Consider the following 23,583-nt stretch of genomic DNA (forward strand, 5'->3'; position numbering starts at 1 on the left):
CGATAGATTGGAATTGCGCTCTTTAGAACAGCATTCACTAACGAAGTGGTAAAGGAAACACTGTATGATTAGTGACATTTTTTGACTTTGGTTGACTGCTGTGTCACAGCCGGTCCCCATCATATGTATACACTCCCACGAACGTGTGTGCCCTGTTAGCACATTTACCAGGAACTTTAGCTGCATCACCTCCCTAGCAATTTCAAGCCATCCTCGAAGCGTCAGCCATTGCTTGGTGACAGTGTGCTTCGATGAGAAGTGGACAGATGATGCATCTCTCTCGCCGTCAGTTATAGGCGGGAATCATACTTAATGTAGTTTTTGGCAAGCGTCAGCGGAGCGTCAGACGTCTCTGTCTGATCTTCTCCCTTCATGTATCTAGCAAGTTCCCCCTTGACAGTCTCCAGTAAAAGCCCCCTGTGCCGAAGTGAAAATTGTCGCCGTTTCTATAGATACAGAGTGCCATTGTTTAATGGAAGCACTTAAGGAAACATAGCAGAATATCTTGTTGTGGAACTGTCTACTTTTCTCACTTGTGGCCGAGAAAACTGAAACCCTCTCACCTTGGGCTGGAAGAATTAAAGATCATCACTGGGATTACATACATTGACTCATGAAGTAATTCAAAATTTTTTCTCTTCATTGTATTTGTTTCTGTACGAAATGTGCGTTCTATTGCTATATTTATATCAGTAGGTAAAAATTGGGTATTGAAAGAAAATTCCCATCAACAGGCACGTGAAGATATGGTTCCGTTTTTACTGCATTTACACATAAAAGCGTCATGGATAACAGATCTACGAGAATTTGGCTTATATGTGTAAGGTCTACATACTTGAGCATAGAACTGAGGTCACAACAATTTTCAACTTTTGCAGAGGCTTGTGATTTCCCATACGTCAGTACCCATCTGGAGATTGGCACACGTTTTTAAAAATTGCCCGTCCCTTGTGGGGATCGAACCCACGACCTTTGGATTAGATGTCCAACGCGCTATACTCTGCGCCAAAGGGACGCTGCGCCGGCCTAGAGCTCAGATGTAAGAGGTTCTGCAAGACATGACCCATGCTACATGTCTCGCATTACTTTCCTGATAGGCTTACTTTCATATTTGTCTGAAGCAATTACATCAAAGACTCTTTATTTATGCAACAGACACGATACATCGCTCTGTTTACCATGGCCCTACTGATTGATACACCTGCGTATTGACAGAGTTGCTCTGTACAATCGTAGTAACACAGTCCTGCTATTAGATTCGCTCACGTGCGCTGCTTACCGATAGATGGGAATTGCGCTCTTTAGAACAGCATTCACTAACGAAGTGGTAAAGGAAACACTGTATGATTAGTCACATTTTTTGACTTTGGTTGACTGCTGTGTCACAGCCGGTCCCCATCATATGTATACACTCCCACGAACGTGTGTGCCCTGTTAGCACATTTACCATGAACTTTAGCTGAATCACCTCCCTAGCAATTTCAAGCCGTCCTCGAAGCGTCAGCCATTGCTTGGTGACAGTGTGCTTCGATAAGAAGTGGAAAGAAGATGCATCTCTCTCGCCATCAGTTATAGGCGGGAATCATACTTAATGTAGTTTTCGGCAAGCGTCAGCGGAGCGTCAGACGTCTCTGTCTGATCTTCTCCCTTCATGTATCTAGCAAGTTCCCCCTTGACAGTCTCCAGTAAAAGCCCCCTGTGCCTAAGTGAAAATTGTCGCCGTTTCTATAGATACGGAGTGCCATTGTTTAATGGAAGCACTTAAGGAAACATAGCAGAATATCTTGTTGTGGAACTGTCTACTTTTCTCACTTGTTGCCGAGAAAACTGAAACCCTCTCACCTTGGGCTGGAAGAATTAAAGATCATCACTGGGATTACATACATTGACTCATGAAGTAATTCAAAATTTTTTCTCTTCATTGTATTTGTTTCTGTACGAAATGTGCGTTCTATTGCTATATTTATATCAGTAGGTAAAAATTGGGTATTGAAAGAAAATTCCCGTCAACAGGCACGTGAAGATATGGTTCCGTTTTTACTGCATTTACACATAACAGCGTCATGGATAACAGATCTACGAGAATTTGGCTTATATGTGTAAGGTCTACATACTTGAGCATAGAACTGAGGTCACAACAATTTTCAACTTTTGCAGAGGCTTGTGATTTCCCATACGTCAGTACCCATCTGGAGATTTTCACACGTTTTTAAAAATTGCCCATCCCTTGTGGGGATCGAACCCACGACCTTTGGATTAGAAGCCCAACGCGCTATCCTCTGCGCCAAACGGACGCTGTGCAGGCGTAGAGCTCAGATGTAAGAGGTTCTGCAAGACAAGACCCATGCTACATGTCTCGCATTACTTTCCTGATAGGCTTACTTTCATATTTCTCTGAAGCAATTACATCTAAGACTCTTTATTTATGCAACAGACACGATACATCGCTCTGTTTACCATGGCCCTACTGATTGATACACCTGCGTATTGACAGAGTTGCTCTGTACAATCGTAGTAACACAGTCCTGCTATTAGATTCGCTCACATGCGCTGCTTACCGATAGATGGGAATTGCGCTCTTTAGAACAGCATTCACTAACGAAGTGGTAAAGGAAACACTGTATGATTAGTCACATTTTTTGACTTTGGTTGACTGCTGTGTCACAGCCGGTCCCCATCATATGTATACACTCCCACGAACGTGTGTGCCCTGTTAGCACATTTACCAGGAACTTTAGCTGCATCACCTCCCTAGCAATTTCATGCCGTCCTCGAAGCGTCAGCCATTGCTTGGTGACAGTGTGCTTCGATGAGAAGTGGACAGATGATGCATCTCTCTCGCCGTCAGTTATAGGCGGGAATCATACTTAATGTAGTTTTCGGCAAGCGTCAGCGGAGCGTCAGACGTCTCTGTCTGATCTTCTCCCTTCATGTATCTAGCAAGTTCCCCCTTGACAGTCTCCAGTAAAAGCCCCCTGTGCCGAAGTGAAAATTGTCGCCGTTTCTATAGATACAGAGTGCCATTGTTTAATGGAAGCACTTAAGGAAACATAGCAGAATATCTTGTTGTGGAACTGTCTACTTTTCTCACTTGTGGCCGAGAAAACTGAAACCCTCTCACCTTGGGCTGGAAGAATTAAAGATCATCACTGAAATTACATACATTGACTCATGAAGTAATGCAAAATTTTTTCTCTTCATTGTATTTGTTTCTGTACGAAATGTGCGTTCTATTGCTATATTTATATCAGTAGGTAAAAATTGGGTATTGAAAGAAAATTCCCGTCAACAGGCACGTGAAGATATGGTTCCGTTTTTACTGCATTTACACATAACAGCGTCATGGATAACAGATCTACGAGAATTTGGCTTATATGTGTAAGGTCTACATACTTGAGCATAGAACTTTGGTCACAACAATTTTCAACTTTTGCAGAGGCTTGTGATTTCCCATATGTCAGTACCCATCTGGAGATTGGCACACGTTTTTAAAAATTGCCCGTCCCTTGTGGGGATCGAACCCACGACCTTTGCATTAGAAGTCCAAAGCGCTATCCTCTGCGCCAAAGGGACGCTGTGCAGGCCTAGAGCTCAGATGTAAGAGGTTCTGCAAGACATGACCCATGCTACATGTCTCGCATTACTTTCCTGATACGCTTACTTTCATATTTCTCTGAAGCAATTACATCAAAGACTCTTTATTTATGCAACAGACACGATACATCGCTCTGTTTACCATGGCCCTACTGATTGATACACCTGCGTATTGACAGAGTTGCTCTGTACAATCGTAGTAACACAGTCCTGCTATTAGATTCGCTCACGTGCGCTGCTTACTGATAGATGGGAATTGCGCTCTTTAGAACAGCATTCACTAACGAAGTGGTAAAGGAAACACTGTATGATTAGTGACATTTTTTGACTTTGGTTGACTGCTGTGTCACAGCCGGTCCCCATCATATGTATACACTCCCACGAACGTGTGTGCCCTGTTAGCACATTTACCAGGAATTTTAGCTGCATCACCTCCCTAGCAATTTCAAGCCGTCCTCGAAGTGTCAGCCATTGCTTGGTGACAGTGTGCTTCGATGAGAAGTGGACAGATGATGCATCTCTCTCGCCGTCAGTTATAGGCGGGAATCATACTTAATGTAGTTTTCGGCAAGCGTCAGCGGAGCGTCAGACGTCTCTGTCTGATCTTCTCCCTTCATGTATCTAGCAAGTTCCCCCTTGACAGTCTCCAGTAAAAGCCCCCTGTGCCGAAGTGAAAATTGTCGCCGTTTCTATAGATACAGAGTGCCATTGTTTAATGGAAGCACTTAAGGAAACATAGCAGAATATCTTGTTGTGGAACTGTCTACTTTTCTCACTTGTGGCCGAGAAAACTGAAACCCTCTCACCTTGGGCTGGAAGAATTAAAGATCATCACTGAAATTACATACATTGACTCATGAAGTAATGCAAAATTTTTTCTCTTCATTGTATTTGTTTCTGTACGAAATGTGCGTTCTATTGCTATATTTATATCAGTAGGTAAAAATTGGGTATTGAAAGAAAATTCCCGTCAACAGGCACGTGAAGATATGGTTCCGTTTTTACTGCATTTACACATAACAGCGTCATGGATAACAGATCTACGAGAATTTGGCTTATATGTGTAAGGTCTACATACTTGAGCATAGAACTTTGGTCACAACAATTTTCAACTTTTGCAGAGGCTTGTGATTTCCCATATGTCAGTACCCATCTGGAGATTGGCACACGTTTTTAAAAATTGCCCGTCCCTTGTGGGGATCGAACCCACGACCTTTGCATTAGAAGTCCAAAGCGCTATCCTCTGCGCCAAAGGGACGCTGTGCAGGCCTAGAGCTCAGATGTAAGAGGTTCTGCAAGACATGACCCATGCTACATGTCTCGCATTACTTTCCTGATACGCTTACTTTCATATTTCTCTGAAGCAATTACATCAAAGACTCTTTATTTATGCAACAGACACGATACATCGTTCTGTTTACCATGGCCCTACTGATTGATACACCTGCGTATTGACAGAGTTGCTCTGTACAATCGTAGTAACACAGTCCTGCTATTAGATTCGCTCACGTGCGCTGCTTACTGATAGATGGGAATTGCGCTCTTTAGAACAGCATTCACTAACGAAGTGGTAAAGTAAACACTGTATGATTAGTGACATTTTTTGACTTTGGTTGACTGCTGTGTCACAGCCGGTCCCCATCATATGTATACACTCCCACGAACGTGTGTGCCCTGTTAGCACATTTACCAGGAACTTTAGCTGCATCACCTCCCTAGCAATTTCAAGCCGTCCTCGAAGTGTCAGCCATTGCTTGGTGACAGTGTGCTTCGATGAGAAGTGGACAGATGATGCATCTCTCTCGCCGTCAGTTATAGGCGGGAATCATACTTAATGTAGTTTTCGGCAAGCGTGAGCGGAGCGTCAGACGTCTCTGTCTGATCTTCTCCCTTCATGTATCTAGCAAGTTCCCCCTTGACAGTCTCCAGTAAAAGCCCCCTGTGCCGAATTGAAAATTGTCGCCGTTTCTATAGATACAGAGTGCCATTGTTTAATGGAAGCACTTAAGGAAACTTAGCAGAATATCTTGTTGTGGAACTGTCTACTTTTCTCACTTGTGGCCGAGAAAACTGAAACCCTCTCACCTTGGGCTGGAAGAATTAAAGATCATCACTGGGATTACATACATTGACTCATGAAGTAATTCAAAATTTTTTCTCTTCATTGTATTTGTTTCTGTACGAAATGTGCGTTCTATTGCTATATTTATATCAGTAGGTAAAAATTGGGTATTGAAAGAAAATTCCCGTCAACAGGCACGTGAAGATATGGTTCCGTTTTTACTGCATTTACACAAAACAGCGTCATGGATAACAGATCTACAAGAATTTGGCTTATATGTGTAAGGTCTACATACTTGAGCATAGAACTGAGGTCACAACAATTTTCAACTTTTGCAGAGGCTTGTGATTTCCCATACGTCAGTACCCATCTGGAGATTGGCACACGTTTTTAAAAATTGCCCGTCCCTTGTGGGGATCGAACCCACGACCTTTGGATTAGAAGTCCAACGCGCTATCCTCTGCGCCAAAGGGACGCTGTGCAGGCCTAGAGCTCAGATGTAAGAGGTTCTGCAAGACATGACCCATGCTACATGTCTCGCATTACTTTCCTGATAGGCTTACTTTCATATTTGTCTGAAGCAATTACATCAAAGACTCTTTATTTATGCAACAGACACGATACATCGCTCTGTTTACCATGGCCCTACTGATTGATACACCTGCGTATTGACAGAGTTGCTCTGTACAATCGTAGTAACACAGTCCTGCTATTAGATTCGCTCACGTGCGCTGCTTACCGATAGATGGGAATTGCGCTCTTTAGAACAGCATTCACTAACGAAGTGGTAAAGGAAACACTGTATGATTAGTCACATTTTTTGACTTTGGTTGACTGCTGTGTCACAGCCGGTCCCCATCATATGTATACACTCCCACGAACGTGTGTGCCCTGTTAGCACATTTACCATGAACTTTAGCTGAATCACCTCCCTAGCAATTTCAAGCCGTCCTCGAAGCGTCAGCCATTGCTTGGTGACAGTGTGCTTCGATAAGAAGTGGACAGATGATGCATCTCTCTCGCCATCAGTTATAGGCGGGAATCATACTTAATGTAGTTTTCGGCAAGCGTCAGCGGAGCGTCAGACGTCTCTGTCTGATCTTCTCCCTTCATGTATCTAGCAAGTTCCCCCTTGACAGTCTCCAGTAAAAGCCCCCTGTGCCTAAGTGAAAATTGTCGCCGTTTCTATAGATACGGAGTGCCATTGTTTAATGGAAGCACTTAAGGAAACATAGCAGAATATCTTGTTGTGGAACTGTCTACTTTTCTCACTTGTTGCCGAGAAAACTGAAACCCTCTCACCTTGGGCTGGAAGAATTAAAGATCATCACTGGGATTACATACATTGACTCATGAAGTAATTCAAAATTTTTTCTCTTCATTGCATTTGTTTCTGTACGAAATGTGCGTTCTATTGCTATATTTATATCAGTAGGTAAAAATTGGGTATTGAAAGAAAATTCCCGTCAACAGGCACGTGAAGATATGGTTCCGTTTTTACTGCATTTACACATAACAGCGTCATGGATAACAGATCTACGAGAATTTGGCTTATATGTGTAAGGTCTACATACTTGAGCATAGAACTGAGGTCACAACAATTTTCAACTTTTGCAGAGGCTTGTGATTTCCCATACGTCAGTACCCATCTGGAGATTTTCACACGTTTTTAAAAATTGCCCATCCCTTGTGGGGATCGAACCCACGACCTTTGGATTAGAAGCCCAACGCGCTATCCTCTGCGCCAAACGGACGCTGTGCAGGCGTAGAGCTCAGATGTAAGAGGTTCTGCAAGACAAGACCCATGCTACATGTCTCGCATTACTTTCCTGATAGGCTTACTTTCATATTTCTCTGAAGCAATTACATCTAAGACTCTTTATTTATGCAACAGACACGATACATCGCTCTGTTTACCATGGCCCTACTGATTGATACACCTGCGTATTGACAGAGTTGCTCTGTACAATCGTAGTAACACAGTCCTGCTATTAGATTCGCTCACGTGCGCTGCTTACCGATAGATGGGAATTGCGCTCTTTAGAACAGCATTCACTAACGAAGTGGTAAAGGAAACACTGTATGATTAGTCACATTTTTTGACTTTGGTTGACTGCTGTGTCACAGCCGGTCCCCATCATATGTATACACTCCCACGAACGTGTGTGCCCTGTTAGCACATTTACCAGGAACTTTAGCTGCATCACCTCCCTAGCAATTTCAAGCCATCCTCGAAGCGTCAGCCATTGCTTGGTGACAGTGTGCTTCGATGAGAAGTGGACAGATGATGCATCTCTCTCGCCGTCAGTTATAGGCGGGAATCATACTTAATGTAGTTTTCGGCAAGCGTCAGCGGAGCGTCAGACGTCTCTGTCTGATCTTCTCCCTTCATGTATCTAGCAAGTTCCCCCTTGACAGTCTCCAGTAAAAGCCCCCTGTGCCGAAGTGAAAATTGTCGCCGTTTCTATAGATACAGAGTGCCATTGTTTAATGGAAGCACTTAAGGAAACATAGCAGAATATCTTGTTGTGGAACTGTCTACTTTTCTCACTTGTGGCCGAGAAAACTGAAACCCTCTCACCTTGGGCTGGAAGAATTAAAGATCATCACTGGGATTACATACATTGACTCATGAAGTAATTCAAAATTTTTTCTCTTCATTGTATTTGTTTCTGTACGAAATGTGCGTTCTATTGCTATATTTATATCAGTAGGTAAAAATTGGGTATTGAAAGAAAATTCCCGTCAACAGGCACGTGAAGATATGGTTCCGTTTTTACTGCATTTACACATAACAGCGTCATGGATAACAGATCTACGAGAATTTGGCTTATATGTGTAAGGTCTACATACTTGAGCATAGAACTGAGGTCACAACAATTTTCAACTTTTGCAGAGGCTTGTGATTTCCCATACGTCAGTACCCATCTGGAGATTGGCACACGTTTTTAAAAATTGCCCATCCCTTGTGGGGATCGAACCCACGACCTTTGGATTAGAAGCCCAACGCGCTATCCTCTGCGCCAAACGGACGCTGAGCAGTCCTAGAGCACAGATGTAAGAGGTTCTGCAAGACATGACCCATGCTACATGTCTCGCATTACTTTCCTGATAGGCTTACTTTCATATTTCTCTGAAGCAATTACATCTAAGACTCTTTATTTATGCAACAGACACGATACATCGCTCTGTTTACCATGGCCCTACTGATTGATACACCTGCGTATTGACAGAGTTGCTCTGTACAATCGTAGTAACACAGTCCTGCTATTAGATTCGCTCACGTGCGCTGCTTACCGATAGATGGGAATTGCGCTCTTTAGAACAGCATTCACTAACGAAGTGGTAAAGGAAACACTGTATGATTAGTCACATTTTTTGACTTTGGTTGACTGCTGTGTCACAGCCGGTCCCCATCATATGTATACACTCCCACGAACGTGTGTGCCCTGTTAGCACATTTACCAGGAACTTTAGCTGCATCACCTCCCTAGCAATTTCAAGCCATCCTCGAAGCGTCAGCCATTGCTTGGTGACAGTGTGCTTCGATGAGAAGTGGACAGATGATGCATCTCTCTCGCCGTCAGTTATAGGCGGGAATCATACTTAATGTAGTTTTCGGCAAGCGTCAGCGGAGCGTCAGACGTGTCTGATCTTCTCCCTTCATGTATCTAGCAAGTTCCCCCTTGACAGTCTCCAGTAAAAGCCCCCTGTGCCGAAGTGAAAATTGTCGCCGTTTCTATAGATACAGAGTGCCATTGTTTAATGGAAGCACTTAAGGAAACATAGCAGAATATCTTGTTGTGGAACTGTCTACTTTTCTCACTTGTGGCCGAGAAAACTGAAACCCTCTCACCTTGGGCTGGAAGAATTAAAGATCATCACTGGGATTACATACATTGACTCATGAAGTAATTCAAAATTTTTTCTCTTCATTGTATTTGTTTCTGTACGAAATGTGCGTTCTATTGCTATATTTAGATCAGTAGGTAAAAATTGGGTATTGAAAGAAAATTCCCGTCAACAGGCACGTGAAGATATGGTTCCGTTTTTACTGCATTTACACATAACAGCGTCATGGATAACAGATCTACGAGAATTTGGCTTATATGTGTAAGGTCTACATACTTGAGCATAGAACTGAGGTCACAACAATTTTCAACTTTTGCAGAGGCTTGTGATTTCCCATACGTCAGTACCCATCTGGAGATTGGCACACGTTTTTAAAAATTGCCTGTCCCTTGTGGGGATCGAACCCACGACCTTTGGATTAGAAGTCCAACGCGCTATCCTCTGCGCCAAACGGACGCTGAGCAGTCCTAGAGCACAGATGTAAGAGGTTCTGCAAGACATGACCCATGCTACATGTCTCGCATTACTTTCCTGATAGGCTTACTTTCATATTTCTCTGAAGCAATTACATCTAAGACTCTTTATTTATGCAACAGACACGATACATCGCTCTGTTTACCATGGCCCTACTGATTGATACACCTGCGTATTGACAGAGTTGCTCTGTACAATCGTAGTAACACAGTCCTGCTATTAGATTCGCTCACGTGCGCTGCTTACCGATAGATGGGAATTGCGCTCTTTAGAACAGCATTCACTAACGAAGTGGTAAAGGAAACACTGTATGATTAGTCACATTTTTTGACTTTGGTTGGCTGCTGTGTCACAGCCGGTCCCCATCATATGTATACACTCCCACGAACGTGTGTGCCCTGTTAGCACATTTACCAGGAACTTTAGCTGCATCACCTCCCTAGCAATTTCAAGCCGTCCTCGAAGCGTCAGCCATTGCTTGGTGACAGTGTGCTTCGATGAGAAGTGGACAGATGATGCATCTCTCCCGCCGTCAGTTATAGGCGGGAATCATACTTAATGTAGTTTTCGGCAAGTGTGAGCGGAGCGTCAGACGTCTCTGTCTGATCTTCTCCCTTCATGTATCTAGCAAGTTCCCCCTTGACAGTCTCCAGTAAAAGCCCCCTGTGCCGAAGTGAAAATTGTCGCCGTTTCTATAGATACAGAGTGCCATTGTTTAATGGAAGCACTTAAGGAAACATAGCAGAATATCTTGTTGTGGAATTGTCTACTTTTCTCACTTGTGGCCGAGGAAACTGAAACCCTCTCACCTTGGGCTGGAAGAATTAAAGATCATCACTGGGATTACATACATTGACTCATGAAGTAATTCAAAATTTTTTCTCCTCATTGTATTTGTTTCTGTACGAAATGTGCGTTCTATTGCTATATTTATATCAGTAGGTAAAAATTGGGTATTGAAAGAAAATTCCCGTCAACAGGCACGTGAAGATATGGTTCCGTTTTTACTGCATTTACACATAACAGCGTCATGGATAACAGATCTACGAGAATTTGGCTTATATGTGTAAGGTCTACATACTTGAGCATAGAACTGAGGTCACAACAATTTTCAACTTTTGCAGAGGCTTGTGATTTCCCATACGTCAGTACCCATCTGGAGATTGGCACACGTTTTTAAAAATTCCCCATCCCTTGTGGGGATCGAACCCACGACCTTTGGATTAGAAGCCCAACGCGCTATCCTCTGGGCCAAATGGACGCTGTGCAGACCTAGAGCTCAGATGTAAGAGGTTCTGCAAGACATGACCCATGCTACATGTCTCGCATTACTTTCCTGATAGGCTTACTTTCATATTTCTCTGAAGCAATTACATCAAAGACTCTTTATTTATGCAACAGACACGATACATCGCTCTGTTTACCATGGCCCTACTGATTGATACACCTGCGTATTGACAGAGTTGCTCTGTACAATCGTAGTAACACAGTCCTGCTATTAGATTCGATCACGTGTTCTGCTTACCGATAGATGGGAATTGCGCTCTTTAGAACAGCATTCACTAACGAAGTGGTAAAGGAAACACTGTATGATTAGTCACATTTTTTGACTTTGGTTGACTGCTGTGTCACAGCCGGTCCCCATCATATGTATACACTCCCACGAACGTGTGTGCCCTGTTAGCACATTTACCAGGAACTTTAGCTCCATCACCTCCCTAGCAATTTCAAGCCGTCCTCGAAGCGTCAGCCATTGCTTGGTGACAGTGTGCTTCGATGAGAAGTGGACAGATGATGCATCTCTCTCGCCGTCAGTTATAGGCGGGAATCATACTTAATGTAGTTTTCGGCAAGCGTCAGCGGAGCGTCAGACGTCTCTGTCTGATCTTCTCCCTTCATGTATCTAGCAAGTTCCCCCTTGACAGTCTCCAGTAAAAGCCCCCTGTGCCGAAGTGAAAATTGTCGCCGTTTCTATAGATACAGAGTGCCATTGTTTAATGGAAGCACTTAAGGAAACATAGCAGAATATCTTGTTGTGGAACTGTCTACTTTTCTCACTTGTGGCCGAGAAAACTGAAACCCTCTCACCTTGGGCTGGAAGAATTAAAGATCATCACTGGGATTACATACATTGACTCATGAAGTAATTCAAAATCTTTTCTCTTCATTGTATTTGTTTCTGTACGAAATGTGCGTTCTATTGCTATATTTAGATCAGTAGGTAAAAATTGGGTATTGAAAGAAAATTCCCGTCAACAGGCACGTGAAGATATGGTTCCGTTTTTACTGCATTTACACATAACAGCGTCATGGATAACAGATCTACGAGAATTTGGCTTATATGTGTAAGGTCTACATACTTGAGCATAGAACTGAGGTCACAACAATTTTCAACTTTTGCAGAGGCTTGTGATTTCCCATACGTCAGTACCCATCTGGAGATTGGCACACGTTTTTAAAAATTGCCCGTCCCTTGTGGGGATCGAACCCACAACCTTAGGATTAGAAGTCCAACGCGCTATCCTCTGCGCCAAAGGGACGCTGTGCAGGCCTAGAGCTCAGATGTAAGAGGTTCTGCAAGACATGACCCATGCTACATGTCTCGCATTACTTTCCTGATAGGCTTACTTTCATATTTCTCTGAAGCAATTACATCAAAGACTCTTTATTTATGCAACAGACACGATACATCGCTCTGTTTACCATGGCCCTACTGATTGATACACCTGCGTATTGACAGAGTTGCTCTGTACAATCGTAGTAACACAGTCCTGCTATTAGATTCGCTCACGTGCGCTGCTTACCGATAGATGGGAATTGCGCTCTTTAGAACAGGATTCACTAACGAAGTGGTAAAGGAAACACTGTATGATTAGTCACATTTTTTGACTTTGGTTGACTGCTGTGTCACAGCTGGTGCCCATCATATGTATACACTCCCACGAACGTGTGTGCCCTGTTAGCACATTTACCAGGAACTTTAGCTGCATCACCTCCCTAGCAATTTCAAGCCGTCCTCGAAGCGTCAGCCATTGCTTGGTGACAGTGTGCTTCGATGAGAAGTGGACAGATGATGCATCTCTCTCTCCGTCAGTTATAGGCGGGAATCATACTTAATGTAGTTTTCGGCAAGCGTCAGCGGAGCGTCAGACGTCTCTGTCTGATCTTCTCCCTTCATGTATCTAGCAAGTTCCCCCTTGACAGTCTCCAGTGAAAGCCCCCTGTGCCGAAGTGAAAATTGTCGCCGTTTCTATAGATACAGAGTGCCATTGTTTAATGGAAGCACTTAAGGAAACATAGCAGAATATCTTGTTGTGGAACTGTCTACTTTTCTCACTTGTGGCCAAGAAAACTGAAACCCTCTCACCTTGGGCTGGAAGAATTAAAGATCATCACTGGGATTACATACATTGACTCATGAAGTAATTCAAAATTTTTTCTCTTCATTGTATTTGTTTCTGTACGAAATGTGCGTTCTATTGCTATATTTATATCAGTAGGTAAAAATTGGGTATTGAAAGAAAATTCCCGTCAACAGGCACGTGAAGATATGGTTCCGTTTTTACTGCATTTACACATAACAGCGTCATGGATAACAGATCTACGAGAATTTGGCTTATATGTGTAAGGTCTACATACTTGAGCATAGAACTGAGGTCACAACAATTTTCAACTTTTGCAGAGGCTTGTGATTTCCCATACGTCAGTACCCACCTGGAGATTGGCACACGTTTTTAAAAATTGCCCGTCCCTTGTGGGGATCGAACCCACGACCTTTGGATTAGAAGTCCAACGCGCTATGCTCTGCGCCAAATGGACGCTGTGCAGACCTACAGCTCAGATGTAAGAGGTTCTGCAAGACATGACCCATGCTACATGTCTCGCATTACTTTCCTGATAGGCTTACTTTCATATTTCTCTGAAGCAATTACATCAAAGACTCTTTATTTATGCAACAGACACGATACATCGCTCTGTTTACCATGGCCCTACTGATTGATACACCTGCGTATTGACAGAGTTGCTCTGTACAATCGTAGTAACACAGTACTGCTATTAGATTCGCTCACGTGCGCTGCTTACCGATTGATGGGAATTGCGCTCTTTAGAACAGCATTCACTAACGAAGTGGTAAAGGAAACACTGTATGATTAGTCACATTTTTTGACTTTGGTTGACTGCTGTGTCACAGCCGGTCCCCATCATATGTATACACTCCCACGAACGTGTGTGCCCTGTTAGCACATTTACCAGGAACTTTAGCTGCATCACCTCCCTAGCAATTTCAAGCCGTCCTCGAAGCGTCAGCCATTGCTTGGTGACAGTGTGCTTCGATGAGAAGTGGACAGATGATGCATCTCTCTCGCTGTCAGTTATAGGCGGGAATCATACTTAATGTAGTTTTCGGCAAGCAACAGTGGAGCATCAGACGTCTCTGTCTGATCTTCTCCCTTCATGTATCTAGCAAGTTCCCCCTTGACAGTCTCCAGTAAAAGCCCCCTGTGCCGAAGTGAAAATTGTCGCCGTTTCTATAGATACGGAGTGCCATTGTTTAATGGAAGCACTTAAGGAAACATAGCAGAATATCTTGTTGTGGAACTGTCTACTTTTCTCACTTGTGGCCGAGAAAACTGAAACCCTCTCACCTTGGGCTGGAAGAATTAAAGATCATCACTGGGATTACATACATTGACTCATGAAGTAATTCAAAATTTTTGCTCTTCATTGTATTTGTTTCTGTACGAAATGTGCGTTCTATTGCTATATTTATATCAGTAGGTAAAAATTGGGTATTGAAAGAAAATTCCCGTCAACAGGCACGTGAAGATATGGTTCCGTTTTTACTGCATTTACACATAACAGCGTCATGGATAACAGATCTACGAGAATTTGGCTTATATGTGTAAGGTCTACATACTTGAGCATAGAACTGAGGTCACAACAATTTTCAACTTTTGCAGAGGCTTGTGATTTCCCATACGTCAGTACCCATCTGGAGATTGGCACACGTTTTTAAAAATTGCCCGTCCCTTGTGGGGATCGAACCCATGACCTTTGGATTAGAAGTCAAACGCGCTATCCTCTGCGCCAAAGGGACGCTGTGCAGGCCTAGAGCTCAGATGTAAGAGGTTCTGCAAGACATGACCCATGCTACATGTCTCGCATTACTTTCCTGATAGGCTTACTTTCATATTTCTCTGAAGCAATTACATCAAAGACTCTTTATTTATGCAACAGACACGATACATCGCTCTGTTTACCATGGCCCTACTGATTGATACACCTGCGTATTGACAGAGTTGCTCTGTACAATCGTAGTAACACAATCCTGCTATTAGATTCGCTCACGTGCGCTGCTTACCGATAGATGGGAATTGAGCTCTTGAGAACAGCATTCACTAACGAAGTGGTAAAGGAAACACTGTATGATTAGTCACATTTTTTGACTTTGGTTGACTGCTGTGTCACAGCCGGTCCCCATCATATGTATACACTCCCAGGAACGTGTGTGCCCTGTTAGCACATTTACCAGGAACTTTAGCTGCATCACCTCCCTAGCAATTTCAAGCCGTCCTCGAAGCGTCAGCCATTGCTTGGTGACAGTGTGCTTCGATGAGAAGTGGACAGATGATGCATCTCTCTCGCTGTCAGTTATAGGCGGGAATCATACTTAATGTAGTTTTCGGCAAGCAACAGTGGAGCATCAGACGTCTCTGTCTGATCTTCTCCCTTCATGTATCTAGCAAGTTCCCCCTTGACAGTCTCCAGTAAAAGCCCCCTGTGCCGAAGTGAAAATTGTCGCCGTTTCTATAGATACGGAGTGCCATTGTTTAATGGAAGCACTTAAGGAAACATAGCAGAATATCTTGTTGTGGAACTGTCTACTTTTCTCACTTGTGGCCGAGAAAACTGAAACCCTCTCACCTTGGGCTGGAAGAATTAAAGATCATCACTGGGATTACATACATTGACTCATGAAGTAATTCAAAATTTTTGCTCTTCATTGTATTTGTTTCTGTACGAAATGTGCGTTCTATTGCTATATTTATATCAGTAGGTAAAAATTGGGTATTGAAAGAAAATTCCCGTCAACAGGCACGTGAAGATATGGTTCCGTTTTTACTGAATTTACACATAACAGCGTCATGGATAACAGATCTACGAGAATTTGGCTTATATGTGTAAGGTCTACATACTTGAGCATAGAACTGAGGTCACAACAATTTTCAACTTTTGCAGAGGCTTGTGATTTCCCATACGTCAGTACCCATCTGGAGATTGGCACACGTTTTTAAAAATTGCCCGTCCCTTGTGGGGATCGAACCCATGACCTTTGGATTAGAAGTCAAACGCGCTATCCTCTGCGCCAAAGGGACGCTGTGCAGGCCTAGAGCTCAGATGTAAGAGGTTCTGCAAGACATGACCCATGCTACATGTCTCGCATTACTTTCCTGATAGGCTTACTTTCATATTTCTCTGAAGCAATTACATCAAAGACTCTTTATTTATGCAACAGACACGATACATCGCTCTGTTTACCATGGCCCTACTGATTGATACACCTGCGTATTGACAGAGTTGCTCTGTACAATCGTAGTAACACAATCCTGCTATTAGATTCGCTCACGTGCGCTGCTTACCGATAGATGGGAATTGAGCTCTTGAGAACAGCATTCACTAACGAAGTGGTAAAGGAAACACTGTATGATTAGTCACATTTTTTGACTTTGGTTGACTGCTGTGTCACAGCCGGTCCCCATCATATGTATACACTCCCAGGAACGTGTGTGCCCTGTTAGCACATTTACCAGGAACTTTAGCTGCATCACCTCCCTAGCAATTTCAAGCCGTCCTCGAAGCGTCAGCCATTGCTTGGTGACAGTGTGCTTCGATGAGAAGTGGACAGATGATGCATCTCTCTCGCTGTCAGTTATAGGCGGGAATCATACTTAATGTAGTTTTCGGCAAGCAACAGTGGAGCATCAGACGTCTCTGTCTGATCTTCTCCCTTCATGTATCTAGCAAGTTCCCCCTTGACAGTCTCCAGTAAAAGCCCCCTGTGCCGAAGTGAAAATTGTCGCCGTTTCTATAGATACGGAGTGCCATTGTTTAATGGAAGCACTTAAGGAAACATAGCAGAATATCTTGTTGTGGAACTGTCTACTTTTCTCACTTGTGGCCGAGAAAACTGAAACCCTCTCACCTTGGGCTGGAAGAATTAAAGATCATCACTGGGATTACATACATTGACTCATGAAGTAATTCAAAATTTTTGCTCTTCATTGTATTTGTTTCTGTACGAAATGTGCGTTCTATTGCTATATTTATATCAGTAGGTAAAAATTGGGTATTGAAAGAAAATTCCCGTCAACAGGCACGTGAAGATATGGTTCCGTTTTTACTGAATTTACACATAACAGCGTCATGGATAACAGATCTACGAGAATTTGGCTTATATGTGTAAGGTCTACATACTTGAGCATAGAACTGAGGTCACAACAATTTTCAACTTTTGCAGAGGCTTGTGATTTCCCATACGTCAGTACCCATCTGGAGATTGGCACACGTTTTTAAAAATTGCCCGTCCCTTGTGGGGATCGAACCCATGACCTTTGGATTAGAAGTCAAACGCGCTATCCTCTGCGCCAAAGGGACGCTGTGCAGGCCTAGAGCTCAGATGTAAGAGGTTCTGCAAGACATGACCCATGCTACATGTCTCGCATTACTTTCCTGATAGGCTTACTTTCATATTTCTCTGAAGCAATTACATCAAAGACTCTTTATTTATGCAACAGACACGATACATCGCTCTGTTTACCATGGCCCTACTGATTGATACACCTGCGTATTGACAGAGTTGCTCTGTACAATCGTAGTAACACAATCCTGCTATTAGATTCGCTCACGTGCGCTGCTTACCGATAGATGGGAATTGAGCTCTTGAGAACAGCATTCACTAACGAAGTGGTAAAGGAAACACTGTATGATTAGTCACATTTTTTGACTTTGGTTGACTGCTGTGTCACAGCCGGTCCCCATCATATGTATACACTCCCACGAACGTGTGTGCCCTGTTAGCACATTTACCAGGAACTTTAGCTGCATCACCTCCCTAGCAATTTCAAGCCATCCTCGAAGCGTCAGCCATTGCTTGGTGACAGTGTGCTCCTATGAGAAGTGGACAGATGATGCATCTCTCTCGCCGTCAGTTATAGGCGGGAATCATACTTAATGTAGTTTTCGGCAAGCGTCAGCGGAGCGTCAGACGTCTCTGTCTGATCTTCTCCCTTCATGTATCTAGCAAGTTCCCCCTTGACAGTCTCCAGTAAAAGCCCCCTGTGCCGAAGTGAAAATTGTCGCCGTTTCTATAGATACAGAGTGCCATTGTTTAATGGAAGCACTTAAGGAAACATAGCAGAATATCTTGTTGTGGAACTGTCTACTTTTCTCACTTGTGGCCGAGGAAACTGAAACCCTCTCACCTTGGGCTGGGAGAATTAAAGATCATCACTGGGATTACATACATTGACTCATGAAGTAATTCAAAATTTTTTCTCTTCATTGTATTGTATCTGTACGAAATGTGCGTTCTATTGCTATATTTATATCAGTAGGTAAAAATTGGGTATTGAAAGAAAATTCCCGTCAACAGGCACGTGAAGATATGGTTCCGTTTTTACTGCATTTACACATAACAGGGTCATGGATAACAGATCTACGAGAATTTGGCTTATATGTGTAAGGTCTACATACTTGAGCATAGAACTGAGGTCACAACAATTTTCAACTTTTGCAGAGGCTTGTGATTTCCCATACGTCAGTACCCATCTGGAGATTGGCACACGTTTTTAAAAATTGCCCGTCCCGTGTGGGGATCGAACCCACGACCTTTGGATTAGAAGTCCAACGCGCTATGCTCTGCGCCAAATGGACGCTGTGCAGACCTACAGCTCAGATGTAAGAGGTTCTGCAAGACATGACCCATGCTACATGTCTCGCATTACTTTCCTGATAGGCTTACTTTCATATTTCTCTGAAGCAATTACATCAAAGACTCTTTATTTATGCAACAGACACGATACATCGCTCTGTTTACCATGGCCCTACTGATTGATACACCTGCGTATTGACAGAGTTGCTCTGTACAATCGTAGTAACACAGTCCTGCTATTAGATTCGATCACGTGCGCTGCTTACCGATAGATGGGAATTGCGCTCTTTAGAACAGCATTCACTAACGAAGTGGTAAAGGAAACACTGTATGATTAGTCACATTTTTTGACTTTGGTTGACTGCTGTGTCACAGCCGGTCCCCATCATATGTATACACTCCCACGAACGTGTGTGCCCTGTTAGCACATTTACCAGGAACTTTAGCTGCATCACCTCCCTAGCAATTTCAAGCCGTCCTCGAAGCGTCAGCCATTGCTTGGTGACAGTGTGCTTCGATGAGAAGTGGACAGATGATGCATCTCTCTCGCCGTCAGTTATAGGCGGGAATCATACTTAATGTAGTTTTCGGCAAGCGTCAGCGGAGCGTCAGACGTCTCTGTCTGATCTTCTCCCTTCATGTATCTAGCAAGTTCCCCCTTGACAGTCTCCAGTAAAAGCCCCCTGTGCCGAAGTGAAAATTGTCGCCGTTTCTATAGATACAGAGTGCCATTGTTTAATGGAAGCACTTAAGGAAACATAGCAGAATATCTTGTTGTGGAACTGTCTACTTTTCTCACTTGTGGCCGAGAAAACTGAAACCCTCTCACCTTGGGCTGGAAGAATTAAAGATCATCACTGGGATTACATACATTGACTCATGAAGTAATTCAAAATTTTTTCTCTTCATTGTATTTGTTTCTGTACGAAATGTGCGTTCTATTGCTATATTTATATCAGTAGGTAAAAATTGGGTATTGAAAGAAAATTCCCGTCAACAGGCACGTGAAGATATGATTCCGTTTTTACTGAATTTACACATAACAGGGTCATGGATAACAGATCTACGAGAATTTGGCTTATATGTGTAAGGTCTACATACTTGAGCATAGAACTGAGGTCACAACAATTTTCAACTTTTGCAGAGGCTTGTGATTTCCCATACGTCAGTACCCATCTGGAGATTGGCACACGTTTTTAAAAATTGCCCGCCCCTTTTGGGGATCGAACCCACGACCTTTGGATTAGAAGTCCAACGCACTATCCTCTGCGCCAAAGGGACGCTGTGCAGGCCTAGAGCTCAGATGTAAGAGGTTCTGCAAGACATGACCCATGCTACATGTCTCGCATTACTTTCCTGATAGGCTTACTTTCATATTTCTCTGAAGCAATTACATCAAAGACTCTTTATTTATGCAACAGACACGATACATCGCTCTGTTTACCATGGCCCTACTGATTGATACACCTGCGTATTGACAGAGTTGCTCTGTACAATCGTAGTAACACAGTCCTGCTATTAGATTCGCTCACGTGCGCTGCTTACCGATAGATGGGAATTGCGCTCTTTAGAACAGCATTCACTAACGAAGTGGTAAAGGAAACACTGTATGATTAGTCACATTTTTTGACTTTGGTTGACTGCTGTGTCACAGCCGGTCCCCATCATATGTATACACTCCCACGAACGTGTGTGCCCTGTTAGCACATTTACCAGGAACTTTAGCTGCATCACCTCCCTAGCAATTTCAAGCCGTCCTCGAAGCGTCAGCCATTGCTTGGTGACAGTGTGCTTCGATGAGAAGTGGACAGATGATGCATCTCTCTCGCCGTCAGTTATAGGCGGGAATCATACTTAATGTAGTTTTCGGCAAGCGTCAGCGGAGCGTCAGACTTCTCTGTCTGATCTTCTCCCTTCATGTATCTAGCAAGTTCCCCCTTGACAGTCTCCAGTAAAAGCCCCCCGTGCCGAAGTGAAAATTGTCGCCGTTTCTGTAGATACAGAGTGCCATTGTTTAATGGAAGCACTTAAGGAAACATAGCAGAATATCTTGTTGTGGAACTGTCTACTTTTCTCACTTGTGGCCGAGAAAACTGAAACCCTCTCACCTTGGGCTGGAAGAATTAAAGAACATCACTAGGATTACATACATTGACTCATGAAGTAATTCAAAATTTTTTCTCTTCATTGTATTTGTTTCTGTACGAAATGTGCGTTCTATTGCTATATTTATATCAGTAGGTAAAAATTGGGTATTGAAAGAAAATTCCTGTCAACAGGCACGTGAAGATATGGTTCCGTTTTTACTGCATTTACACATAACAGCGTCATGGATAACAGATCTACGAGAATTTGGCTTATATGTGTAAGGTCTACATACTTGAGCATAGAACTGAGGTCACAACAATTTTCAACTTTTGCAGAGGCTTGTGATTTCCCATACGTCAGTACCCATCTGGAGATTGGCACACGTTTTTAAAAATTGCCCGCCTGTTTTGGGGATCGAACCCACGACCTTTGGATTAGAAGTCCAACGCGCTATCCTCTGCGCCAAAGGGACGCTGTGCAGGCCTAGAGCTCAGATGTAAGAGGTTCTGCAAGACATGACCCATGCTACATGTCTCGCATTACTTTCCTGATAGGCTTACTTTCATATTTCTCTGAAGCAATTACATCAAAGACTCTTTATTTATGCAACAGACACGATACATCGCTCTGTTTACCATGGCCCTACTGATTGATACACCTGCGTATTGACAGAGTTGCTCTGTACAATCGTAGTAACACAGTCCTGCTATTAGATTCGCTCACGTGCGCTGCTTACCGATAGATGGGAATTGCGCTCTTTAGAACAGCATTCACTAACGAAGTGGTAAAGGAAACACTGTATGATTAGTCACATTTTTTGACTTTGGTTGACTGCTGTTTCACAGCCGGTCCCCATCATATGTATACACTCCCACGAACGTGGTGCCCTGTTAGCACATTTACCAGGAACTTTAGCTGCATCACCTCCCTAGCAATTTCAAGCCGTCCTCGAAGCGTCAGCCATTGCTTGGTGACAGTGTGCTTCGATGAGAAGTGGACAGATGATGCATCTCTCTCGCCGTCAGTTATAGGCGGGAATCATACTTAATGTAGTTTTCGGCAAGCGTCAGCGGAGCGTCAGACTTCTCTGTCTGATCTTCTCCCTTCATGTATCTAGCAAGTTCCCCCTTGACAGTCTCCAGTAAAAGCCCCCTGTGCCGAAGTGAAAATTGTCGCCGTTTCTATAGATACAGAGTGCCATTGTTTAATGGAAGCACTTAAGGAAACATAGCAGAATATCTTGTTGTGGAACTGTCTACTTTTCTCACTTGTGGCCGAGAAAACTGAAACCCTCTCACCTTGGGCTGGAAGAATTAAAGATCATCACTAGGATTACATACATTGACTCATGAAGTAATTCAAAATTTTTTCTCTTCATTGTATTTGTTTCTGTACGAAATGTGCGTTCTATTGCTATATTTATATCAGTAGGTAAAAATTGGGTATTGAAAGAAAATTCCTGTCAACAGGCACGTGAAGATATGGTTCCGTTTTTACTGCATTTACACATAACAGCGTCATGGATAACAGATCTACGAGAATTTGGCTTATATGTGTAAGGTCTACATACTTGAGCATAGAACTGAGGTCACAACAATTTTCAACTTTTGCAGAGGCTTGTGATTTCCCATACGTCAGTACCCATCTGGAGATTGGCACACGTTTTTAAAAATTGCCCGTCCTTTGTGGGGATTGAACCCACGACCTTTGGATTAGAAGTCCAATGCGCTATCCTCTGCGCCAAAGGGACGCTGTGCAGGCCTAGAGCTCAGATGTAAGAGGTTCTGCAAGACATGACCGATGCTACATGTCTCGCATTACTTTCCTGATAGGCTTACTTTCATATTTCTCTGAAGCAATTACATCAAAGACTCTTTATTTATGCAACAGACACGATACATCGCTCTGTTTACCATGGCCCTACTGATTGATACACTGCGTATTGACAGAGTTGCTCTGTACAATCGTAGTAACGCAGTCCTGCTATTAGATTCGCTCACGTGCGCTGCTTACCGATAGATGGGAATTGCGCTCTTTAGAACAGGATGCACTAACGAAGTGGTAAAGGAAACACTGTATGATTAGTCACATTTTTTGACTTTGGTTGACTGCTGTCTCACAGCTGGTGCCCATCATATGTATACACTCCCACGAACGTGTGTGCCCTGTTAGCACATTTACCAGGAACTTTAGCTGCATCACCTGCCTAGCAATTTCAAGCCATCCTCGAAGCGTCAGCCATTGCTTGGTGACAGTGTGCTTCGATGAGAAGTGGACAGATGATGCATCTCTCTCGCCGTCAGTTATAGGCGGGAATCATACTTAATGTAGTTTTCGGCAAGCGTCAGCGGAGCGTCAGACGTCTCTGTCTGATCTTCTCCCTTCATGTATCTAGCAAGTTCCCCCTTGACAGTCTCCAGTAAAAGCCCCCTGTGCCGAAGTGAAAATTGTCGCCGTTTCTATAGATACAGAGTGCCATTGTTTAATGGAAGCACTTAAGGAAACATAGCAGAATATCTTGTTGTGGAACTGTCTACTTTTCTCACTTGTGGCCGAGAAAACTGAAACCCTCTCACCTTGG

General features: G+C 43.3%; 17 non-coding genes across 17 annotated transcripts; all 17 read right to left on the reverse strand.

Moving 5' to 3' along the window:
* Positions 1 to 942: 942 nt before the first annotated feature.
* Trnar-ucu (transfer RNA arginine (anticodon UCU)) lies at positions 943 to 1,015 on the reverse strand. Its single transcript has one exon. It is a non-coding gene; the product is annotated as a tRNA-Arg (tRNA).
* Positions 1,016 to 2,221: 1,206 nt separating this feature from the next.
* On the reverse strand, positions 2,222 to 2,294 carry Trnar-ucu (transfer RNA arginine (anticodon UCU)). Its single transcript has one exon. It is a non-coding gene; the product is annotated as a tRNA-Arg (tRNA).
* A 1,206-nt stretch (positions 2,295 to 3,500) lies between these two features.
* On the reverse strand, positions 3,501 to 3,573 carry Trnar-ucu (transfer RNA arginine (anticodon UCU)). The gene has a single exon. It is a non-coding gene; the product is annotated as a tRNA-Arg (tRNA).
* Positions 3,574 to 4,779: 1,206 nt separating this feature from the next.
* Trnar-ucu (transfer RNA arginine (anticodon UCU)) lies at positions 4,780 to 4,852 on the reverse strand. Its single transcript has one exon. It is a non-coding gene; the product is annotated as a tRNA-Arg (tRNA).
* Positions 4,853 to 6,058: 1,206 nt separating this feature from the next.
* On the reverse strand, positions 6,059 to 6,131 carry Trnar-ucu (transfer RNA arginine (anticodon UCU)). The gene has a single exon. It is a non-coding gene; the product is annotated as a tRNA-Arg (tRNA).
* A 1,206-nt stretch (positions 6,132 to 7,337) lies between these two features.
* Trnar-ucu (transfer RNA arginine (anticodon UCU)) lies at positions 7,338 to 7,410 on the reverse strand. The gene has a single exon. It is a non-coding gene; the product is annotated as a tRNA-Arg (tRNA).
* A 1,206-nt stretch (positions 7,411 to 8,616) lies between these two features.
* On the reverse strand, positions 8,617 to 8,689 carry Trnar-ucu (transfer RNA arginine (anticodon UCU)). The gene has a single exon. It is a non-coding gene; the product is annotated as a tRNA-Arg (tRNA).
* Positions 8,690 to 9,891: 1,202 nt separating this feature from the next.
* Trnar-ucu (transfer RNA arginine (anticodon UCU)) lies at positions 9,892 to 9,964 on the reverse strand. The gene has a single exon. It is a non-coding gene; the product is annotated as a tRNA-Arg (tRNA).
* A 2,485-nt stretch (positions 9,965 to 12,449) lies between these two features.
* On the reverse strand, positions 12,450 to 12,522 carry Trnar-ucu (transfer RNA arginine (anticodon UCU)). Its single transcript has one exon. It is a non-coding gene; the product is annotated as a tRNA-Arg (tRNA).
* Positions 12,523 to 13,728: 1,206 nt separating this feature from the next.
* On the reverse strand, positions 13,729 to 13,801 carry Trnar-ucu (transfer RNA arginine (anticodon UCU)). Its single transcript has one exon. It is a non-coding gene; the product is annotated as a tRNA-Arg (tRNA).
* A 1,206-nt stretch (positions 13,802 to 15,007) lies between these two features.
* On the reverse strand, positions 15,008 to 15,080 carry Trnar-ucu (transfer RNA arginine (anticodon UCU)). Its single transcript has one exon. It is a non-coding gene; the product is annotated as a tRNA-Arg (tRNA).
* A 1,206-nt stretch (positions 15,081 to 16,286) lies between these two features.
* On the reverse strand, positions 16,287 to 16,359 carry Trnar-ucu (transfer RNA arginine (anticodon UCU)). Its single transcript has one exon. It is a non-coding gene; the product is annotated as a tRNA-Arg (tRNA).
* A 1,206-nt stretch (positions 16,360 to 17,565) lies between these two features.
* On the reverse strand, positions 17,566 to 17,638 carry Trnar-ucu (transfer RNA arginine (anticodon UCU)). The gene has a single exon. It is a non-coding gene; the product is annotated as a tRNA-Arg (tRNA).
* Positions 17,639 to 18,843: 1,205 nt separating this feature from the next.
* Trnar-ucu (transfer RNA arginine (anticodon UCU)) lies at positions 18,844 to 18,916 on the reverse strand. The gene has a single exon. It is a non-coding gene; the product is annotated as a tRNA-Arg (tRNA).
* A 1,206-nt stretch (positions 18,917 to 20,122) lies between these two features.
* Trnar-ucu (transfer RNA arginine (anticodon UCU)) lies at positions 20,123 to 20,195 on the reverse strand. Its single transcript has one exon. It is a non-coding gene; the product is annotated as a tRNA-Arg (tRNA).
* Positions 20,196 to 21,398: 1,203 nt separating this feature from the next.
* On the reverse strand, positions 21,399 to 21,472 carry Trnar-ucu (transfer RNA arginine (anticodon UCU)). The gene has a single exon. It is a non-coding gene; the product is annotated as a tRNA-Arg (tRNA).
* Positions 21,473 to 22,679: 1,207 nt separating this feature from the next.
* Positions 22,680 to 22,752, reverse strand: Trnar-ucu (transfer RNA arginine (anticodon UCU)). Its single transcript has one exon. It is a non-coding gene; the product is annotated as a tRNA-Arg (tRNA).
* Between the last annotated feature and the right edge of the window lie 831 nt (positions 22,753 to 23,583).

The sequence above is a fragment of the Schistocerca gregaria genome, chromosome 1, assembly GCF_023897955.1.
Source record: "Schistocerca gregaria isolate iqSchGreg1 chromosome 1, iqSchGreg1.2, whole genome shotgun sequence".
NCBI lineage: Eukaryota > Metazoa > Arthropoda > Insecta > Orthoptera > Acrididae > Schistocerca > Schistocerca gregaria.